Here is a 20,186-nt window from a genome sequence, read left to right on the forward strand (position 1 = left end):
CCATGAGGATGCAGGTTCGATCCCTGGCCCTGCTTGGTGGGTTAAAGGATCTGGCGTTGCTGTGAGCTGTGGCGTAGGTCCCAGATACGGCTTGGATCCTGCGTTGCTGTGACTGTGGTGTAGACCGGCAGCTGTAGCTCTGATTTGACCCCTAGACTGGGAACTTCCATATGCCAATGGTACGGCCCTAAAAAACAACAACAACAACAACAACAATAATAATAATAATAAATAGTTGATTTATAATATTGTGGCAATTTCTGCTGTACATGCGTCTTTTTTTTTTTTTTTTTGTCTTTTTGCCTTTTCTAGGGCCACTTCCCAAGGCATATGGAGGTTCCCAGGCTAGGAGTCTAATTGGAGCTGTAGCTGCCGGCCTACGCCAGAGCCACAGCAACGCAGGATCTGAGCCGCGTCTGCAATCTACACCACAGCTTATGGCAACTTAACCCACTGAGCAAGGCCAGGGATCGAACCCGAAACCTCATGGTTCCTAGTCGGATTCGTTAACCACTGAGCCACTACGGGAACTCCTGCATTGTACTTATTAACTGTATCTCTTTGGTCTCTTTTAATCTGGGGAAGTTCCTCAGTTATTTGTTTGTGTGTGTGTGTGTTTGTTTTGTCATTCAAAACACTGGCTTTTTTTTTTTTTTTTTAAGAATCCAGGCCAGTTATTTTGCAGAATGTTCTCAATTTGGATTTATTTGACATTTCTTCATGATTATTCAGGTCAAACATTTTTATCAAGAATACTGCATAGGTGGAATTCCCATCATGGCTCAGTGGAAATGAATCTGACTGGCATCCATGAGGATGCAGGCTGCATCCCTGGCCTCGCTCAGTGGGTTAAGGATCCAGCGTTGCCATGAGCTGTGGTGTAGGTCACAGACGTGGCTCGGATCTGCCATTGCTGTGGCTGTGGTGTAGGCCAGCAGCTACAGCTCTGATTCGACCCCTGGCCTGGGAACCTCCATATGCCGTGGGTGCGGCCCTAAAAAGACAAAAAAAAAAAAAAAAAAGAATACTGCATAGGTGATGTCATAGAATCTCCCCTTTTAATCACTGCCTAGGACCACTCTCTGGGAGAAAGACCCTCGCATAAGGAATAACTGCTCAGTGTAGTAAGTGTTGCTCATGGCTAGAGGACGTGCAGGAGACTCCAGGGATCCCTCGGACATCCTACCACACAGACCATATGGACCACAGGGCATCTAACCAAGTTTGGTTGGGGGCAGGGTTCAGGGAAGACTTCCAGGGGAAGGTAATAGCAATAATGTTTTGACTTGCACGATGCGTGGGTGTGACCCAGCAAAATATGGGAAAAAGTGTTCCAGGGAGCAGGAGCAGCATGTTCAACAGCTCAGAGATGAAGTCCAGCCAACTGGCAGTACTGAAGGAGATTCATGGTAGCTGAATCGGAGAGTGCAAAGGGCAGAGAGGAGGGAGGTGTTATTGGGAGTCAGGAAGGGGTGGCAGCCAGCTCAGGTAGGGCCAGGGAAGGGGTGTGGATCAGCCGTGATCTTAGTTGCAAATAATGAATCCACTTCAGCTAGTCTAAGCAGAAGGGAGGGAAAGGCCGAGAAAAAGGCACAGAGCTCACACTGTGCCTGGACCACCCCCGGGGGCTGCTCCAGTGGATGGAGGTCCCAGACCCTACAGATCTTTCCCAGGGATCTGGGGTTATCTGGGCCATCTGCTCTTGCTGCTTCTGGAAGCCACTGTCTTTGCCCCCACTAGGATGGATTCTGCCTGGCACATCTCCCTCCTTTGAGCCATTGGCTCCTAATCTAAGATTCGGGAGGAGAAGTCTGATTGGTGGAGCCCACCTCCCATGTCTGTGTTCTAGTTGCAAGGGAGGCTGAGAGTGAACATTTCTGGCATCTTCCATGGAGTGCTGGGACCCATCATGTAGGAATTTCCCCAAATGGGAGAAGTGTTTAAAGATGGTGCCAGCCAGCAAGGGAGGTTGCTCATTACTGCATAGTGGTTGGAACATCATCTGTGAGCCCTGAGGCATCTCTAAAGGAATCAAAGCAGAGAGTGCAGTGGTCAGACTTAGGAGGGGGATTGAGAAGGGACAGAGGAGCAGTCAGAGGCTACGAGTCATCCCCGAAAGACGTGAGCATGTATCCTCAACTACATATGAGTCTTGGGATGGCAAGTAAGGGGTGGACGGAAGAGAAATCTCAAAGGTACAGTCTCCTTCTGACTCTAGAGGTGAGAGGGAGTTAGCAGAAGGGAAATGGTCGGGCTCAGGGATGAAAGAGTGCTGGGAAGTCCTTTTTAAGAGGGGAGGTGGCCTGGGATTCTGTGCAGCAGCTTGGGATGCTCCAGGTGACATGAGGATGGGAACGGCTCCTTCATGGACAAGCTAAATCACGTGGTTCAGAGGGGCAGTCAATGTAGAGGTTCCTCACCCACTCTCAGGCTGCAGGCTGTTCCTCCGTTCTAGTTCTGGGTTGTGCTGTTGCATTATTTTATCTATTATCCCAAAGTTTTATCATGAGCTTACACCTCTCTCTCTCTCTCGCTCGCTCGCTCTCTCTCTCGCGCTCTCTCTCTCTCTCTCTCTCTCTCTCTCTCTCTCTCTCTCTCTCTCTCTCTCAGCTACTGAACTATAAGCTGCCAGTCCAGATTCATTCCACCTTCTTGATGTAAAAATCACTCTGAAGGTCTTTTTGGGAAACGCTCCTCCACTCCTCTCCGTTCAGAAGGGTCTGATTCCCCTCCCCAGCCATCAGGTGCATATAACACGGATCTGACCAGTGACGTGCATAGCATCACCCTGGTGATGGTGCTTGGTTCAGGGATGGGCACACGGTCCAAGCTTGGCCAATCAGAATACTTCTTGGATTTTAGCTGGTACTCTTAGGGGGAAAAAAAGGATAATCTTACTACTGGGATTGAAGAGCTGGCAGAGGGGTCAGCTGGACACACCAAGGACTATCTTTGCCAACAGTTTAGGAGAGAGAATGCCTGAGAATGAAGCCAAGGCAGAGGAAAGTAAAACAGAGAGAGAGAGAAAAAAGAGAGAGGCTGAGAGGTAATGACTTTACTGTTTTTTAAAATCCTTTGAGCAAGCCATGTCTGAAGCCAGCTACTACTATGGTTTCCAGTTATGTGAGTCAATAAATCCTCTTTTTACTTAAACCAGTTTGAGCTGAATTTCCTGTCATTTACACTAGAAACGGTCCTAATATAGATATATCCCAGGGAAAGAGAGTGATTTACTGTCAGTCCTTACCATAGAGAAACTAATTTGCTTGCAGCAGAACTTTGCTATAAGAAAACAGGGCTGATATTCTTAGAAATCTGAGTTCTTTGCTTTCTGCCCTCTCTTTGTAAGAGATGGTGCAGCAAAAACCCTAGGCTTCCTTGAGTAATGGGTTTGCATCACCCCTTGATGAATGGGAAGTTCATCAAGGCCCAGTTGTTGCATCGTCTGGGATCTTGGCTAAGTCACGTAACCTCTCTAAGCCTCAGTTTCCTTATCTGTAAAATGGATATATTAACAAGACATAAAGTTTGAGGGGAGAGTAAATAATACAGGTTAAGCACGAGGACAGTACTGGGTATACAGTAAGTACCCAGTAAAAGTTGGCCATTCATAGTTATTATTAAACAAGAGTTCTACCGGGCCCAGCGTTGTTCAAAGATCTGTGAAAAGATACACAAGAAGTATGATATCCCTGCCCCAATAGCTCAGGAATCTTCATGGAGGAGAAAGGGCTTGACTAGCTTTTCAAGGATTCACTCACATTTTAAAACGTAAGTAAATAGAGGGCTTCCTAGATAGAGTGGGCAGAAACACAGATCAATGCAGGTAATAGCTAATGTTTGGCACACTTGCCGTGTACCAGGAGTGGTTGTAAGTGCTTTCTGCATGTCGACTTGTATAATACGCCTAACAGCCCTTAAGGTGAGTGTCACAATGAACTGTGTCACACATGAGGACCCACAGGAGTGCAGAGAGGGTAGTCCTTTGCCCAAGACCACTTCGGCCCTGAGCGGGGATCCCCGATTGCATCCCTCTGCGCTGCTGTCTGGGTCCAGAGCCTACATCCTTCACCACTCTGCGAACACATACTGTCGCTACTTTTTTTTTACTTTTTTTTAAATGGAAATTACAACAACAATTACTGAGGTCACACAGCTTGTAGGCACAGCTACAAAACTCAAATGGTGATAAGGGTGTAAAAGAAAGGGCACAAAGATCACCCACCTGGCCAGGACTTGGGCCAGTTTTGTGGACCTCTGGCCCTCAAGGGGTTAAACACTTTGTTCTGTGATTGAGGACAGGCCCAAGCAAAGGACTCTGGGAAGGGAAGATGACAGGCCAGCTGAGGGAGGGGTGGACAGCTCCAGGCAGCTGGTGGCATCGGGAACTGTGGCCAGCTGTCGCCCACTGACCAGGCCGGGTGCCCCGGGCCTCTCTGAGGCGAGGCCCCAACAGCTGTGGCAGGGGAGTGGTGCCTGCCGCCTCGGGTGACCTTCAAAGCTAGTGGTGACCCTGGGGTGAAAGATTCGCCTGCAGGCTCCTCAGCCTCCTGACTCACCATCTGTCTCACCATCTGGAAGTGCCATTTCTGATCGTTCCCTTCAGTGTAGACGGGGAAATAACTGCAGAAGAAGCAGCGGGAGCTGTGTAAGATGCTGTCTTGCAAAGCCCCGGAGCCTGCTGGCTGCCAAGGTGTATTTGGCGGTGAAGGCCGCTCGCGAGCACCAGCAAGGAGGCTGCATGCTGGACGGCATGATGGAAAGGGCTGTGCCTGGGAATCACACCGGCCCAGGTTCAAATCCTGGCTCTTCAGTCTTCCTAGGGCTTAGTTTTAGTATCCATCATATCTGTCTTCCAGGGCTAGGGTGAGGAAATAAATGCACGGTGCAAATAGACCTTACTAAGCACTGTCAAGTTTACCTACCTTGGTGCTTAAGAATATAGGCTCTGGAGTTCCCACTGTGGCTCAGAGGGTTATGAACCCAACTAATATCCATGAGGATGCAGGTTCAAATCCTGGTCTCACTTAATGGGTTAAGGATCAGGTGTTGCCATGAGCTGTGGTGTAGGTTGCAGACATGGCTCAGATCTAACGTTGCTGTGGCTGTGGTATAGTCTGGTAGCTGCAGCTCCAATTTGACCCCTAGCCTGGGAACTTCCATATGTGGTGGGTGTGGCTCTAAAAAGCCAAAAAAAAAAAAAAAAAGAATGTAGGTTCTGTTGCCTACCAGCTGTGTGACTTGGAGCAAGTTACTTCCCCTCGCTGTGCCTCAATTTCCTCATTTGTAACATGGGGATCCTCAGAGCCCCTACCTGAAAAGCTTCTCCTAAGGATCTGGGCCTTCGGGTTGCAACACTCATTTGACAGCTGGCCACAGTTCCCTGGCCCAGAGGAGGCCATGCCTTGTCCTAAGGATTAGAGGAAATATAAAACCCTTGGAGCGTGGTGGTGAGTACACAATACACATTCATTCTAATGCTGTGAAAAGGCTTATCAATCATGAAGTGATTGTCACGCAAGTTCTTCTTATTGACGTTCTTTCTAGAACATTCCTCACCAGGGCAGGTACAGTGGACAAGCTGAGGAAAGGCACCATCTTAGAACAGAAAGACTTTCTAAGAGAAAAGGTGGAGAGTGGGACAGAGGGCCCCGACATTTGGGGACATTTTTTTGTGTTGTTGAAAGAACTTAAGAGTTGAGTTCTTCCAGCTCCAAACAGAACCTCTCAAAGGCCTCCAACAACCAGCCACACCGCCTGAAGATGAAGTTAGCACGTGATTAGGTATGAGCAGGGCTCCAGCCAGAGACCCGCTGGGCTCAGGTCCCCTCTCTGACATTAGCTGGGTGACTTTGGGCAAAAGCAAGACACTTAACCTCCTCAAGCCGGGTTCTCTCATCTCTGAGATGAGGATCCCAACAGACCTGCCTCTCAGGAGGATTCTGGGGGTTAATGCTCGTAGCGCAGTGATTCCCAACAAGGGCTGCCTTTTGCTCTCAAGGGACATTTAACAGTGTCTGCAGACATCTTTGTTTGTCATAACTGGGCAAGGAGGCTGCAGGCAGACATCTGTGGGGAGAGGCCGGGGATGCTGCTTAACATCCTGCTGCACCCAGGACAGCCCCCCAACAGAATTATCCAGCCCCAAATGTCAGCTGAAATCCTGACCGAGTGTACAGGCCTTAGGCCAGTGCAGGGGAATGGTAAGTGCTTGTGTTCATCGAATGACTAAAAGAACTTGGTCTCTTCAAGTCTCAACTTTCTCCTAGCATGGAGAGGATAGATATACCTCACAGCTTGGTCAGGAGATTCATGGAGAAAAAGCATGGCCCCCTCTGGACCCCATCACTGATGCCCGCTGGTGAATCAGTGTTGTCACCGGGAGGCCCGGAGTCCCAGACCCCGGGTTTGGGTAGGGAGACTCAGCCAGGAGGCCGACTTGCCTGTGCTCAGCATGAATTTCCTCCAGTTCAATCTGTTTTCTCCCTGAAGGACTTTAAGGGGGATGTTTACCAAACAAAAAGAACGGCAGCAGAGTGTGCAGAGGAGGCTGGAGTCACTGTGGCCCCAGTGGCCCCCTCCTTGCTCACTGCCAGGGCTGTGAGAATTTTCAGGGAAACTCAATCCCTCCGTGGTTGCCTCTTTGTGAGTGATTCCTCAAGATGCCCTTCTGTTCATAGAACCTCTTCGTGACTGGAAGCCCTTTGTTTTTATCTTTTTCTTTTCTCTCTCTCCCTCTCTCCTCTTTGCTTTCTCTTTAAAAAGCTGTCTTTTCTCTCAAGGACAGGAAGTCAGCTTGGGCCAGAAGCAAACAAGGTGGATGCTGAAAGCCCCCAGGCTTAGCTCGGAGCCTCCAAAGGCTCCCTGAGCAGGTTTCTGACCAGAAGCCTCCTCCCTGGTCTGTCTTCCCTGGCCAGCCCTGGGGAGCCTTAGGAATGGCTGAGACCGGGGGGCGGCAGTGTGTCCCCGAGATGCTTGCCTCTGCCCTGAGGACAGGGGTTTGTGTTGGGGACAAGATGCCCAAGGGCCCTTTCCAGTAGTGGACATCTCTGATTCTGTGGGGGACGGGTCAGGGCTGCAGAGCTGGGGGCCACCTGCAGCCTCTGTCTCCTCATCTGGCCACTGGGAGATGAGGGGTGGTTCAGAGCACTGGGATCCGGGCCCTGTGAGGAGAGGGATGTGGAGTGTGTGTCAGGCACCTGGCAGTGCTTGGTGAAGGCTCAGAGCTTGCCAGCCACTGGTGTCCCTGCATCTTGAGGGCATTTTTGGAACCTCGCATCTTCATCTCTGCGATGCGGGCAGGTTCGCATCCACGCTGTAGCATTGTTGGGAAGAGCCAACCAGCTCTTTGCTCTAAAGCTCCCAGTAGGACCTGTCATGTCATTAGTGCTTAGAAAATGTTTTATGTTTATGCCTTGTCTTATTGTCTTAGTCCATTTGTCTTAGTCTTGTAACAAATTCCCACAGGCTGAGCCATAAACATATACTTCTCACAGTTCTGGAGGCTGGAAGCCTAAGATCAAGGCAGATTTGGTGTCTGCTAAGAGCTCCCTTCCTGGTTCATGCACAGCCGTCTTCTTGTTGCATCCTCTCCTGTCAGAGGGGCTAGGGAGCTCTCCTGGAGTTCTTTTTAAGGGGTGCTAATCCCACTTCCGAGGGCTCCACCCTCATGACCTAATCACCTCCCAAAGGCTCCACCTCCAAATACCACCAGACCGGGGGTTAGGTTTCAACATATGAATTGGGGGAGACACAAACACTCAGACCATAGCACATTTCAAATCTCACCAAACTGATGCTACTGTATTGAGAAGTATCAGGTAGGACGGGAGAGGAGCATAAAAGGTAATGATGCCACATGGCCCATCTCCTGGCAATTCCTGTGGTTCTTTGAAAAAAAATATGCCCTTGCAGTTCGCAGAGGGAAGGTCCCTCCATTGTCTGGGTGGCCTTAGCCTCGCTGGGCCTCAGTTTCCTCCTCTGTAAAATGGGGGTAATTGTAGAATCTGCATCCAAAGGTTTTGTGGGTTGGAGTTCCCATTGTGGCTCAGTGGTAATGAACCTGACTCGGATCCACAAGGATGTGGGTTCAATCCCTGGCCTCGTTCAGTGGGTGAAGGATCCGGCATTGCGGTGAACTGTGGTATAGGTCACAGACACGGCTCGCATCCCACGTTGCTGCGGCTGTGGCATAGGCTGGCAGCCGTAGCTCTGATTCAACCCCTAGCCTGGGAACTTCCATATGCCCAAATATGGCCCTAAAAACCAAAAAAAAAAAAAAGGTTTTGTGGGTTAACTGAGATCCTCTGTGTAATGTGCCTACAGCAGTGCCTACCAGCCATTTCCTAAGTGCTATATGAGAGGTGGCCAGAGTGAGCCAGGCCAGTTGGACTCTGAGTGCCGATCTGTTGGACTTTTTTTACAAGGCGCAAGCACCCTGCTTTTAACCAACTCCCACCCCTCCCAGGGAGTTCAGCAACCTCTCTTATACCTCAAAGTTTTGGTTCTGCCAAAGGGGAACAATTCTGCCCACCGTCCACTGAGTTCCCATGGATGTGCCGTGTGCAGGCGGCCACGGGTGCCGTCAGCATCATCCAAGCTCTCCCATGCTCTGGGTTTGTGTAGACTTCCCAGGACTCGACTCGGGTCATCCTTCGGGCATTTGATGACTTTGGACGAGATCTGCCTTTCACTTTTGCGACCTGCTGGGTCCTGCTGGGCATGTCGAGGGAAGTGATGCGTCATTGCTCCTGTCTGCCTAGTCCGCTTGTGTAGCAAGCTCTGGATGTGAGGGTTGGGTGTTTGGTTTCGCCTTTCTGACCTCGTGCAGGCTCCACTGCCGGAGGTGGGGGTGCTGGGACAGTCAGATCAAGCCATCAGCTGACGGGTCTCATGGCGTCGGGGCTGTCTGTCCTACTGTGGTTTATGTGAGTCCTACTTTGGTGTCTTGTGAGCTGGGGATGCAGGCTGACTGGAACCCAGGTGGGCCCTGCACAAAACAGTCTAAACACTAAGGGCCTCAAGCGTTACCTGTTGACCTTGGGACCTGGGTACCATTTCCCAGTGGAAGTTAGAGTCTCATGGTTGAGGTTGTCTTTCTTCAGGGCCTGCTTATATTTGAACTTCTTCCTCCTCCAGCCCTCGCCCCTGAGGTCCCCGCAGGACCATCAAGCCTTCTGCCAAATGGGCCGTCAGTGGTGACGGCCATTCCCTCCTTACTTCCGAGCTCAAAACCCTGGGAGGTCTTGCCTGTAGAGACGGGGTGCATGGCTTTGTGTTTTATTACTATTTATTGTTCTTGTTATTTTAACATTTATGGAGCACGTCTTAGCTGTGAACTCATTTCTTGAGCGTCACTGCGGTCAAAATCTCTCCAGGGTTCAGGGCCAGGGGTTACTTTGATTCGTTTTTGGCTTTTACCCTTTTTATTTTATTAAAAATATTGATCTGCTTGGGGCTCCCTTTGTTCTAAGGATTCTTCTGGATATGGCGCTGGGTCCACCCTAAGCCCCCAAACATTGTTTGAACATGAGCCTGAGCATATGTGAGGCTGTGTAGGCCAGGAATCAGCAAACATTTTCCGTAAAGAGCCAGATAGTAAATATTTTAGGCTTTGCAGTCCAATAGTCTCTCTTGCAACTACTCAACTTTACTACCATTGCATGAGAGCAGCCATAGACAACATCTAAATGAACAAAACTTTATTATGAAAAGAAACTAGCTAAAATTGAGCCTGTGGAGAATAGTGTACTGACCCCTAATGTAGATGATGGGGCCCTTGTTCTTCTACTAGGAACTCATCTTTAGTTCTTCCGTGGATTTAAAATGTAAATCCTGGGAGGTCCCTGGGGGCTCAGCAGGTTAAGGACCCAGCATGGTCACTGCTATGGCTCCGGTCACTGCTGTGGCTTGGGTTTTATCGCTGGTCTGGAAACTTCCACATGCTGTGTGGGCATAGCCAAAAAAATCTAAGTCCTTACGTTTCAACCTGTTTCCACTTCTTTGTTTGATCCTCTAGAGCAGGGGCCAGAAACCTCAGCCCACAGGTCAAATCTGGCCAGCTGCCTATTTTGTCAATAAAGTTTTATTAGAATACAGCCATGCCCGCTAGCTTCTGTATGGTCTGTGGCAGCCTTCCCCTTACATTGGCAGAGTTGAGTTGTGACAGAGACCTCTGGGCCTCCAAAGCCTAAAATATTGAATGTCTGTCCCTTCGCAGAAAATGATTGCTGACCTCTGCCCTCGAGAGTTGGAGAAGGGCTGGAAAACACCGTTTCTTTTCATGTTCCTGAAGAGCGTTAACCAACTCCTCCAAAATTAGAGTTCTTAGAACTTTTCTCCCAGATTCTCTTGTCTAGTGCTCCACATATTTTAGAGATTCGTTTCTGGACCCCAGGTTTTCTCCAAAGTTCCAGACTACTGCTTTTAAACAATTTTGGACCATGATCCTCAGTAAGAAACATACTTATTACAACCATGTAATGATATAAAAAAAGAAAAACCGCATGTGCACCCAGAAGACATACTCTTACTAGCACCACCACCACACAAAATATATATACATAAATAAAAGTTTCAACAAGTGACTCTTAGTGTATGTGATGCACTCTCATATGTTCTATTAGTATCAGTCAGGATAGGCTTAACTCTGCCATAGTAACAAATAGCCCCAGATCTGAGTGACTTTAAATCAACGGACATTTATTATTTATTCCTCCTGCTCAGTGTCCCTCCTGGATCTTCTGGGGACTCTGAAGCTACAGAACATCACACACTGGCTCTTCAAGTCCCTGCCCAGAAGTGTCACTCATAATTTCCTGTGATACTTCTTTGGCCAAAGCAATTCACATGATCATAACTTTACATAAGATAAGGGGGTATAATCTTACCCAAAAGGCAAACTTGAAGTATTTGATCAACAGCATCCACAACCACCTTGTTAGTTATCTCAGAGACAAGGGTTTAAATTGCTCTTGGCATTTGAGATCCTGTTTGTGAGAAGTTAAGGATTTAGCTTGAAAATGTACTATAATGTGCTCCATAATGTGATACCAAAACCACAGAGGATCCAGTTTCTTTTATGGAAAAATGTGAAATTGGGGAGTATGATGGGTTTAATGCTCTAGAAACTGTCCTGCTAAGTATAAGTCCAACCATATCTACTTTCATAGTCAAGATTCAGTTTCAGGTAACACAAACCCAATTCAGACTGGTCTAGTGAGTTAAGAGAATTTATGGGTTCAAGGAACTGAGAGCCTAGAGTTAGATCTGCATTCAGATATGGCTGGTTCAGGGCTCAGATTAGGCAATCAGGATTCCAGTTGCTGTCTGACTCTTGATTTTGTTCTCCTCCACTTTTTGGGCTTCATCTTGAGACTGCATGTGGAGCTAGATGGTAAGGGAACTCCATCCCCATACACTCTCAGGAACATAGTAGGTGCTCAGTAAATATTGAATGAATGGACTGCTCAAGACTGGCTCGAGTAGTTGGTACTTTTGCTTAAGCCTTGAGTCAATAAACACTTTAAGACTTTTGTGCATTTGTCTGTGTATGGCACAGAGGTTAAGGGTGAAGCAAATTGCATTGATTGCAACCTTGGCTGGACCACTTACTCACTGTGTCTTTGGGCAAGGGTTCCCACCTCTGTTTCCCTCAGTTCTGCATCTGCATAATGAAAGCTAAGACAGCTCCAACCTCGTAGAGCTGCCAGGAAGTTCAAATGAGGTCATAGTAGTATTTACCACTTACTGACAGCTCACTAAGAGTCAAGCACTGTCCCTGGGGATTTGCATGTATGAGTGAATCCTTACAACCTCCCTATGAAATAGGTACTATCTTAACGTGCATATGACACAGGCAGAAAGCGTAGCACAGAGAGGCTGAGTAGCTTGTGCACAGTGAGTGCTGGATTGTGATTTGCGCCCAGAAGTCTCATCCCAGAACCCGTGTTTTTCTCCACTGTGAATGTAAAGCACTTAACACAGTGCCTGGCACAGAGCAAGCACTCCATCATTGAAATAACAGTACATGCTATGCTTGTTCAAAGGTAATAATGGGTCATAGAGAGGCTGTGCACCAAGAAAAAGTGAAGCCCAGCCTTTACCACAGGCTGCCCCGATCCTGAGCTGCCACCTGGAGCTCTCCTGCCACTGAGTGTGGAGTTGAGTCCTGACAGTCCAGCCCCACTGATCCCCTGGGGCCGGCAGTGCCCACACTCACTCTATGAGAGCCTCACTCCAGGTCAGCTCCACTGGCATCAAAGCAGGTCATCCTAAGACACTTGTAGAAGAGGTTGCATCCCCGTTAGTTTACAAGGCATTTTCCCAGGGAAATGAGTGTAAAGGAGTCACGCTATGTCTAAAGGAACAGAGAATGGGGCTTCATCAGTATTTCCATTCACTCTCTTTCAGTTTAGCACAACTCATGTGATTCAGTTTTCAAACATCAAACTCTAAGGTACCCAGTGTTTGGAAGTCCTCGAGCTCTATTTTTCTGAAATATCTTAACATTAAAGGCTTAACATTATATTAATATTAAAGCTTAGAAGAAGCAAAAGAGGGATAGTCGTGTAACCGTAATAGCTTGATGTTTCTCCACTACCTAGTAATGTGCCACTGTTTGATGCCTTACGTATACCAGTTCATTTAATTCTCATGATGGTCCTCTGGGGCAGGTTTAATGTTAAGCCAATGTTATGGGTGGAGAAACTGAGGTCACCCTACTCAGTAACTCAGCTGGTAGGGGGGCTCTAGAAGCTGTGTCCATAACCTCCACACTGTGTCAATCCAGTTATGACACCCAGCCCTAAGGAATATGGTACGGGCATAGGTTGTGTTTGTAAAACACCTTGGGGAACAGTTGGTTATGCTTTCATGTTTGGTAGAAAGGGCAGCATCAACACAGAAGATTCTGTAGATGCTTAACTACATTAAAAAAGTATATATACACAATGGAATACTACTCAGCCATAAAAAAGAATGAAATAATGCCATCTGCACCAACATGGATAGAACTAGAAACTCTCATACTGAGTGAAGTAAGTCAGAAAGAGAAAGATAAATACCATATGATATAACTCATATCTGGTATCTAATATACAGCACATATGAACCTTTCCACAGAAAAGAAAATCATGGACTTGGAGAACAGACTTGCGGTTGCCCAGGGGGAGGGGCAGGGAGGGGGAGGGAGGGGAGGGATTGGGAACTTGCGGATGCAAACTATTGCTTTTGGAATGGATTAACAATGAGATCCTGCTGTGTAGCACTGAGAACTATGTCTAGATGCTTAAGACAGAGCATGGTAACAGGAGAAAAAAAGTACATATACATGTATGTGTAACTGAGTCCCCATGCTATACAGTGGGGGGAAAAAATGTGTTGGGAAAATAACAATAAAAAATAAATAAATAAATAAATGTATACATGGAGATCCTTGGTGGCCTAGTGGTTAAAGGACTTGGTGTTGTCACCGCAATGACTTGGGTCTCTGCTGCAGTTTGATCTCTGGCCCAGGAATTTCCAGATGGCATGGCCAAAAAAAAAAAAAAAAAAGTGTGTAAGAGGTAGCGAAGTTGAGGGCAGGGGAAATGTTGCAAAACCTTTGCCTGGAACTGGACTTTTCAACCTTGGCCATATTGGCACTTGATCCTTTGTAGAGGGGACTGTCCCAAGCACTGTAGGATGTTAGCAGCATCCCCAGCCTCTATCCACTAGGTGCTAGTAGCAGCCACCACCTTGACGTCCCCATTGTAACCATAACTGTCTCCAGTCATTGCCCAGTCTCCCATGGGGGGTGAAATCACCCTGGTTGAGAACCCCGTGGGTGTAGATGCTCAGATCACAGGCGGCATTTTTCCTTCCTTCTTCTTTTCAATGCCTTCCACCTTTCCTTTCATAAATAAGCAGTGATTTTGTAAATAAGTTGGAACAAAGAAGTGCCCATTAGGAATGATCACGCCTCTCTTATTCACATCCTGCCGGAGAAGTCTCAGGAGACTCAGCTTTACCAAGGCCTGCAAGGCCCTGCACGATCTGGCCCCTGGCTGCTTCCTGGATGTGTTCGATGTGTTCTCCTCTCCCTCTTACACGCACTCCCCACATTCCACCTGCTCCATTATTCTTTCTGTTTTCAGACACACCTGGCTCATTTCTACCTCAGGGCCTTTGCATATGCTGCACTGCCTGGTTGCTCTTCCCCGCCTCCTCTGTCTGTTTGAATGTCACCTCCTCTAAGAGGCCTTCCCTGGTTACCCTGTCTAGAATAGTTGTGTGTCCCTCCTACCCCGGTTCACTGTCTGTGTCCCCCACTAGAATGTCAACTCCAGGAGGGCTCGGACTCTGGTTTGTTTACTGTTCCACCCCCCAGGACCTAGAACAACGCTTGACATATAGTCAGAGTTCAATAAATATTTGTGGAAGGAAGGAGAGAGGGGGGAGGGAGGGCGATATGGAGGGAGAGAGGAAGGAAGGCGAACAATCAAGAAAAACAAAATCAGTCAATTCAGGAGCTTACGGTAAAGGAGCAATCTCACAGCCCACACAGCTGTGTTTCTCTCTAAATTTCAACTCATTCTGACTTGTGGTTTATGGACAAAAGATTTGCGTAGCAAACAGGCTCCAGGCAGCCAGCCCCCCTTTGAGGCAGCACATTGATGTGATTTTTATGCTGCCTCTTTCCAGAAATCCCATGCTGACGAGTGACCCGTGTTAAAACAGCAATAACATAAGCAGATGCTCCTTCCTCCAGCGGGTGAGTGACCAAAGAACTCTGTGTGTTGTCCTTCAAACACCAGGAAACGCCCAGAGCCACCTCGTCCTCCTCAAGGTCTCCTGCTCAGCCTTGAGCCGAGCTCTGTGTTCCTGTCACCCCTGAGATGGGCCCTGAGGACACTCGGGACCACGAGGTGTGCGTGATGCCGAGAGGGAGCCAGACTGCCCGCCGAACATTTTTGGGAGAGGATTTATTCTAGGCTTTTTGGTTGTTTGTTTGCTCTGACTTGGGGGTGGGGAAGAGGCAATAGCAGTACCTTTGGTTATTCTAAAGGTCAGAGCAGAATGTCGGCTCGTCCTGGGGCGTTTTCTCAGCCTGGGTTGCTTTCCAGGTGCTGCTGGGTGAGCAGGGGGAGCGGGCTTTTCTTTCTCTTTGTTCTTTTGCCGTCTTATTTTCTCCCGCACTTGCCCATGCAGGCGCATACATTTACTGAGCACCTACTGTGTGTCAGCCAGATCCCAGAGCAAAGTGTCTGCAGAGGGTAAGGACTGCCCTCCACAAATTCCGCTTCACCAGCAACCTCTCCCCTCTTTTGGGTTCAAGTCTCTTGTGACTTCCCCCCACCGCCGCCGCCCCATATTGCTTTAATTAAAAGGCATTAATAGGCTTATTATAAAACATTGAAGTGATGCTGAAATATGTAAAGCAGAAGGTCAGCAGTCCTCCAGTTTCCTCGTCAATGGGACCACTGGTAATTGTTGAGTGTGTACTCGTGCAGATGTGCTGTAATATATACTCCAACCATCCTACAAAGTCAAAAAATCGTTTTCTTTTTACAAAAATGGCATCAGACATTGCTCCCTGCAACGTCCTACCCTCCACTTTTACATGGCAGACACGTTTCCATATCAGACACCATCAGTAGGTTCATCAGAACGTGTAGCATCATCTTTATTTTTCCCGTGTTGGCTCCCTGGTACAAGGATCAGCAAACATTCTCTGCAAAGGGCCATATGGTAAATATTTATGGCTTCTCAGGCCACAGAGTCTCCACTGTAGCGACTCAACCCTGTTGTCATAGCATGAAAGCAGCCATAGAAATATGTAAACCAAGAAGCATGGCTCTGTTTCAATAAAACTTTATTTACACATCAGGTAGTGGACCAGATTTGGCCTTCAGACCTGTCAGTCCCTGACCTTGTAGTCTTCCACATTTTTCTCCATAATTTTGTGTTCCTAAACACATTTAGTTTGGGGTTTACTTGGTTTATTTATTTATTTATTTATTTTAATATTTTTTTTTAATTTTCCCACTGTACAGCAAGGGGGTCAGGTTATCCTTACATGTATACATTACAATTACATTTTTCCCCCACCCTTTCTTCTGTTGCAACATGAGTATCTAGACATAGTTCTCAATGCTATTCAGCAGGATCTCCTTGTAAATCTATTCTAAGTTGTGTCTGATAAGCCCAAGCTCCCGATCCCTTCCACTCCCTCCCCCTCCCATCAGGCAGCCACAAGTCTCTTCTCTAAGTCCATGATTTTCTTTTCTGAGGAGATGTTCATTTGTGCTGGATATTAGATTCCAGTTATGAGTGATATCATATGGTATTTGTCTTTGTCTTTCTGGCTCATTTCACTCAGTATGAGATTCTCTAGTTCCATCCATGTTGCTGCAAATGGCATTATGTCATTCTTTTTTATGGCTGAGTAGTATTCCATTGTGTATATATACCACATCTTCAATCCAATCATCTGTCGATGGACATTTGGTTGTTTCCACGTCCTGGCTTTGTGAATAGTGCTGCAATGAACGTGCGGTGCATGTGTCTCTTTTAAGTAGAGTTTTGTCCGGATAGATGCCCAAGAGTGGGATTGCAGGGTAATATGGAAGTTCTATGTATAGATTTCTAAGGTATCTCCAAACTGTTCTCCATAGTGGCTGTACCAGTTTACATTCCCACCAGCAGTGCAGGAGGGTTCCCTTTTCTCCACATCCCCTCCAGCACTTGTTATTTGTGGATTTATTAATGATGGCCATTCTGACTGGTGTGAGGTGGTATCTCATGGTAGTTTTGATTTGCATTTCTCTTATAATCAGGGATGTTGAGCATTTTTTCATGTGTTTGTTGGCCATCTGTATATCTTCTTTGGAGAAATGTCTGTTCAGGTCTTTTGCCCATTTTTCCATTGATTGATTGGTTTTTTTGCTGTTGGGTTGTATAAATTGTTTATATATTCTAGAGATTAAGCCCTTGTCGGTTGCATCATTTGAAACTATTTTCTCCCATTCTGTAAGTTGTCTTTTTGTTTTCTTTTTGGTTTCCTTTGCTGTGCAAAAGCTTTTCAGTTTGATGAGGTCCCATGGGTTTATTTTTGCTCTAATTTCTATTGCTTTGGGAGACTGACCTGAGAAAATATTCATGATGTTGATGTCAGAGAGTGTTTTGCCTATGTTTTCTTCTCGGAGTTTGATGGTGTCCTGTCGTATATTTAAGTCTTTCAGCCATTTGGAGTTTATTTTTGTGCATGGTGTGAGGGTGTGTTCTAGTTTCATTGCTTTGCATGCAGCTGTCCAGGTTTCCCAGCAATGCTTGCTGAATAGACTTTCTTTTCCCATTTATGTTCTTGCCTCCCTTGTCAAAGATTAATTGACCATAGGTGTCAGGGTTTATTTCCGGATTCTCTATTCTGTTCCATTGGTCTGTCTGTCTGTTTTGGTACCAGTACCACACTGTTTTGATGACTGTGGCTTTGTAGTATTTCTTGAAGTCTGGGAGAGTTATGCCTCCTGCTTGGTTTTTGTTTCTCAGGATTGCTTTGGCGATTCTGGGTCTTTTGTTGTTCCATATAAATGTTTGGATTGTTTGTTCTAGTTCTGTGAAAAATGTCATGGGTAATTTGATAGGGATTGCATTGAATCTGTAGATTGCTTTGGGTAGTATGGCCATTTTTACAATATTGATTTTCCCAATCCAGGAACATGGAATATCTTTCCATTTCTTTACATCTTCTTTGATTTCTTTATTAAAGTTTTATAGTTCTCGGCATATAGGTCCTTTACCTCCTTGGTCAGGTGTATTCCGAGGTATTTGATTTTGTGAGGTACAATTTTAAAAGGTATCGTATTTTTGTATTCCTTTTCTAATGTTTCATTGCTGGTATACAGAAATGCAACTGACTTCTGAATGTTAATCTTATATCCTGCTACTTTGCTGAATTTATTAATCAGTTCAAGTAGTTTTTGGGTTGAGTCCTTAGGGTTTTCTATGTATAGTATCATGTCATCTGCATACAGTGACAGTTTTATCTCTTCTCTTCCTATATGGATGCCTTTTATTTCTTTTGTTTGTCTAATTGCTGTGGCTAGGACTTCCAAAACTATGTTGAAGAGCAGTGGTGAGAGTGGGCATCCCTGTCTTGTTCCAGATTTGAGTGAGAAGGCTTTCAGTTTTTCCCCATTGAGTATTATATTTGCTGCGGGTTTATCATAAATGGCTTTGATTATATTCAGGAGTGTTCCCTCTATACCCACTTATTTATTTATTTTATTTATTTTTTGACAGCTGAGAAGAGGCAGGAGGAGTCACTGATTGTTTGTTATAATAGTATATAATACATGCTTAGCAACCTTTTTTGTTTTTGTTTTTTGCTCAGTGATAGTCACAGAATTGCCTCCAAGACAACTGGTGTCACTCTTTCTTTTTTTGCTGTCTTTCTTTCTTTTTTTCCTCTTAGGGCCACACCTGAGTCATGTGGAAGTTCCCAGGCTAGGGGTTGAATCAGAGTTACAACTCGTGGCCTACACCACAGCCACAGCAACACCAGATCCAGACTGCATCTGCATCCTATACCACAGCTCACAGCAACGCCATATCCTTAACCCACTGAGCGAGGCCAGGGATGGAACCCGCATCCTCATGGTTACTAGTCAGGTTCATTATCACAGAGCCATAGTGGGAGCTCCTTATTACTTTCAGTGGCTGTGTAAAATTCCATTATGTACATAGACTATTGGTTAAGGTCATGCTGGCTGCTATAACAAATAAATCCTATAGTCTAAGGGTTTAACACAATCACAGCTGATTTCTCACTTGTGTAAAGACCAATAACAGTGTTCCTGGTAGACCGAGGTCCTTCGTGTGGTCCACCAGGGACCCAGGCGCCTTCCACTGTGTAGCTCTGCCTCCTCTAGTGCCTCAGAGGCTAGTCCACTCAGCAGGTGGATGAGAAAAGAGAGGGAATGGTCATATGTTAAAAGTCTACAGGCCAAGCCTATACCTTGCACACAACTTCTGCTTATGGTCCATTGGCAGAACTCAGTCACTGGCTGCGTTTAACCACGAGGGAGGCTGGGAAGTAGTCTAGGTCTGTACTGAGAAGGAAGAAAATCTGGATTTTGGTGACCACATAAGCATCTCTGCCTTAAGAATTAAATGGCTTAATGAAGGTAAAGCAGTTACAACCCAGCCCAGTATGGAGGAAGCACTCAACAGATGCTTCCGTGGTGACTGGGTACCTGTGTTTTTGTACTGTTCTGATATTGTAATGCTCTCAGGACCTAAATGAAGACGAACTAACACACTGAGAAGTTTCCTGAGGATCTCTTGGGAATAAAATAAAATACAAAAGCATCTTAGCTTGCAGCATGTCCCAAACCAAATGTCCTGCTCTCTCCTACAAAGTTGCCTCCTGTTGGCCTTGAACTCTGCCATCCACCCATGGCTCATGCTAATCCTTGCTGGCCGCCTCCCAACCTCTTCCCTCTTTTATCCAGTTGCATCCTTCACTAAGAAGAGCTCAAAAATGACTTTGCAGGAGTTCCCGTCATGGCGCAGTGGTTAACGAATCCGACTAGGAACCATGAGGTGCGGTTCGGTCCTGCCTTGTCAGTGGTTACGATCCGGCGTTGGTGAGCTGTGGTGTAGGTCGCAGACGTGGCTCGGATCCTGCGTTGCTGTGGCTCTGGTGTAGGCGGTGGCTACAGCTCCAATTCGACCCTAGCCTGGAACCTCCATATGCGTGGAGCGGCCAAGAAATGCAAAAAAAAAAAAAAAAAATGACTTTGCAGAGTATTCTCACCATCACACCTTTAGCTGACGCATTGGCATGTTTTGCCTGGACTGGACTTTAGCCTTCAGAAGGATTCCCCTGCCCACATCTGCATCTCCCTCCACGCCGCTTGCCACGATGCTGCCTAGGTAGGTTTTCTGAAATTGTCCCTCTGCCCAACCTTCTCCCCAGGGATTTCCTGCTCCCAGAAGTGAAAAATCCAAGCACCCAACCAAGCCAGCTTTGTTTCTAGCCAACCTCCAATCATGAGTTAGAAGATGGAAGTTAGGCAGAGAGACAAAACCTGCCTGGTTGCAATAAAACTTCATGATATTTGATGAATCCGAGCCCGTGTTTTCTATAATTAGGAGAAAACCATGAACATACACAGTTTTCCGCTGGTGGCTGATGTGAAGGT

General features: G+C 46.7%; 1 protein-coding gene across 7 annotated transcripts in view; it reads left to right on the top strand.

Moving 5' to 3' along the window:
• EYA2 (EYA transcriptional coactivator and phosphatase 2) overlaps positions 1-20,186 on the top strand; it is a 313,108-nt gene that overhangs the window by 73,051 nt on the left and 219,871 nt on the right. For 3 of the 7 annotated variants that reach the window (XM_021077399.1, XM_021077395.1, XM_021077396.1), the window contains one exon: positions 14,683-14,752. The exons of 3 other annotated variants lie outside the window; for them this stretch is intronic. The gene's annotated coding sequence lies outside the window, so the exon portion shown is untranslated. Of the gene's footprint in view, positions 1-13,408; positions 14,753-20,186 lie in introns of those variants that run through there. One more of the 7 variants, XM_021077397.1, reaches the window with a different exon arrangement.

This window comes from Sus scrofa, chromosome 17, assembly GCF_000003025.6.
Source record: "Sus scrofa isolate TJ Tabasco breed Duroc chromosome 17, Sscrofa11.1, whole genome shotgun sequence".
NCBI classification, from domain to species: Eukaryota; Metazoa; Chordata; class Mammalia; order Artiodactyla; family Suidae; genus Sus; species Sus scrofa.